Consider the following 3526-nt stretch of genomic DNA (forward strand, 5'->3'; position numbering starts at 1 on the left):
ATCTCATACTGTCCCTTTGGATTAGCCTCAGGTTGGCTAGGGAACTTGCCCTTCTCTCTCTCACTCAATGTGGCAGCTAGTTGACCCATTTGTACTTCCAGCTTGGCAATGGATTGTGCATTTGCATGTAAGCTTTGCTGGTTGGCCAGTAAGGTTTGTTGGGTGTCTTTTTGGAATTGGAGAGAACTCTGCATGAAAAGATGGAGTGTATCCTCAAGAGATGGTTTCCTTGATTGTGCAGGTAGTTGTTGATATTGTGGAAACTGTTGAGGTTGTTGACTGCCAACTTGGGAGTAAGGTTGCATAGGAGGATTTCCAGATGGTCCTCCTTGTTGTGGTCCTTTTGCCCAAGAGAAATTTGGATGTCTAGCCCACCCTGGATTATAGGTGTTTGAGTAAGGATCATTCCCAGATTTTTGAAAAGTGTTCATAGCATGAACTTGTTCAGAGAGAAGTTCTGGGAATGCTGCACCAGATGGACAAGACTGCATAGGATGGGCAGGACTAGAACATGTGGCATATGCCTCGACTTGAGCTGTCTGTGGTGGTCCATTATTTAATACCAGAGCATTAACTTTCTTTGTCAGGTTATCAAGCTTGGCGCTCAGCTCTGGTATGACTCCTATCTCATATATACCACCTCTCTTTTGTGGTTGGGGACTTTTGTCACCTCTATTTGAATAATCCCATTGCTGGGAATTTTCGCACAAGGTTTCAAAGAAGTTCCACGCTTCGACATCACTTTTGGTCATGAATGACCCTCCACTAGTGGCATCAACCATGCGACGGTTCTGTGGTGTCAGACCGTCATAGAAGTATTGAACTTGTTGCCACTTCTCAAAACCATGGTGAGGACATTTAAGAAGCAAGTCCTTCCATCTTTCCCAACATTCATGAAAGTGCTCGCCCTCTTTTTGTGTGAAGTTAGTAATTTCTCTACGGAGGGCATTGGTTTTGTGAACGGGGAAGAACTTGTTTAAGAACTTCTTAGACAGTTGGTCCCATGTAGTGATAGATCCAACTTCTAGAGAATTCAACCATGCTTTCGCCTTATCCTTCAAAGAAAAAGGAAACATGCGTAGGCGGATCGAATCGTCTGAGAAGTTTTGGAACTTAAAGGTGGAGCAAATGTTTAAGAATTCTTTCACATGATGATATGGGTCCTCCTTGTCCAATCCATAAAAGGATGGCAACAATTGTATGACTCCAGGTTTAAGTCAAAGTGTGCTGCCGTAGTGGTTGGCAACACTATGCATGAAGGCGCATTAAATTGGACAGAGCTGAATAATCTTTGAGAGCTTTAACTTCAGTCTCATTCGCCATTTCAACAGGATTATTTCTCAATCTTTCACGAATTGTTCTTTCAATCTCAGGATCAAACGGTGCTAGTTCTATATTCAGGGATCTACGTCCTAGCATAAACTATGTTATTGCAATGTAAGAAAGAAAACTAAACTAAGAAGCAACCTAAGAGAAATAAAACTAGACCTAGAAACTATGAGATTCTAAAACAAGTTAAAACTATGTAAATAAGAATGGGAAGAAAGAACCCGGAAAAGGAGATGATTGATGTCTGAAGAATAGGGAGCTCCTCCTTTTGAAGACAATGTTATTTAGCAGCTTCCTTCCTCAATTCCTGTAAACAAAAAGAAAATAAAAATAAATTAAATTCCTAAAATAATGCTAGAAAAAAAATCCTAAGCAACGGTTAATTTCTAAAAAAGAAAGTTTGTAATCTTAGAAATAAAAAACTAAGTTAGTTTCTAAAAAGGGAAAAATTTCTAAAACTAGAAAATAGAAAATTACTTGAAAGAAGAATCAGAATCTAGAATTAGAAAATAGGAAATTTCTAAAAATAAAATAAAATAGCCTAGAAATAGAAACTTTCTAAAAAAATTAAAAAAAATAAAAATAAAAATAAAACTTTAATTCTAAAAATAGAAATTAGAAAAAAAATAGAAAATTTGGAAAGAGATTACCAAATTAGTAGTTTATGTTAGGTCCCTACAAAACAGGAAATAGGTTAGTTTCTAAAAAAATTTAACCTAAAGGTAGTAAAAAAAAAACTAAGACTATGAATTATGATAAGAGAGAATCTTAAATCCAATTGGACCGAAACAGTCCCCGGCAACGGCGCCAAAAACTTGATGTTTTATTTAAACCAACATGATTTAAATGATTTTTAAACTCGCAAGTATACGAATCAGATGTAGATACGGTACGTATTACGAGATCGTTCCCACGAGGACTGGTCGTCACAATTCAAATCTATGATTCTCCTTAACTAATCCAACAAATAATGGAATGAATTACTAAGAACAATTTTATGAAAAAACAATTAATTAAGAACAGGGAAGAAAATTCAATCAGAGAGAGAGCACTAGGACTTTCGAATCCACCCCTAATTATCCTAACCCTTGTTTTGTCTGTTTATTTACCTTGATCTAGATTGATACCACTTATACAGAGAAAGCACAATCTGTGTCCTTAATCGGGCATACAGAATGTCTAATTCCTTTAAGCAATGCCATGAATAACACCTCCCATGTCCTTGGTCGGGCACATGGAATGTATAGTTCATTAAAGCACCCTGTTTCTTCCTCTATAGGAAACTTGTTCTTGATCAGACACAAGCACCTATAATAAGCATCCAAACAACATCCATATATATATACTTTAATCAAGTTCATAGATGGAGAAGTATAGAATTTAACCAATCAAGCCCACTTAGAGAAAGAAACAAATTAATTAATATTCAAAGTGAATTCAACCAATACAAGAACTAATCAAATTAGGGGCTTCATCTTAGCCCTAGCTGAAAGATTAGTGGCCCATAAAATCCATTAAATAGATGAAATAAAATTCATAAAAACAAGGAACATCAAACCGATCGATCTCCTTCTTCTTTCTTCTCTTTCTTCTCTTTCTTCTCTCCCTTGCTCTAGGTCTCAAATTCCCTGGCTCTCCTCCTCAATCTCTGCTCTAGGTCTCTTTCCTCTTTCTTATAGCAATTTAGGCGGTGGAGAGACGTGCTGGAAACGCTGTCGCAGCAGCAGCCGCGTTCGGACTCTCTTTCCGCAGCCAAGATCAGATGCAAAACAGCCCTCTTTCCTTACTCGATTTCCAAATAAATACCGTCCCTTAGGACGTTTTCCAGTCTTCTACATGATGGACGGATCAGATCTTCCATCTGATCAAGTGTAGTGGGCCACAACAGGTGCGAAAATCGGACAGCGTCCGGCGTGTGTAAACAGGGATTACACTGTTCGCGCTGCGACATTGGTGGAGCCCACTTTGTTGCTGTATAGATAAATCCAAGCCGTCCATTGGATGCAGCACACAATTTCGGACGAGAATGGACTGTTTTCACTGTCTGCTGATGCGGCCCACGTGATTTCGCTTCTTGCCATCTATTCTGCTTTTGAACGGTTAAAAACCGATCTCTATTGCCATCTGAAATAACGCCACCTAGGCGATGATAATATCGGCATTTATGGTATAATAGACGGTCCAGATTGGACCCACG

At 38.5% G+C, this 3526-nt stretch overlaps 1 non-coding gene across 1 annotated transcript; it reads left to right on the plus strand.

Annotated features, from left to right (window-relative positions):
* The first annotated feature begins 840 nt into the window (after positions 1–840).
* LOC131241606 (small nucleolar RNA R71) lies at positions 841–947 on the plus strand. The gene has a single exon (XR_009169167.1). It is a non-coding gene; the product is annotated as a small nucleolar RNA R71 (small nucleolar RNA).
* The last annotated feature ends 2579 nt before the right edge of the window (positions 948–3526 follow it).

The sequence above is a fragment of the Magnolia sinica genome, chromosome 3 (genome assembly GCF_029962835.1).
Source record: "Magnolia sinica isolate HGM2019 chromosome 3, MsV1, whole genome shotgun sequence".
NCBI classification, from domain to species: Eukaryota; Viridiplantae; Streptophyta; class Magnoliopsida; order Magnoliales; family Magnoliaceae; genus Magnolia; species Magnolia sinica.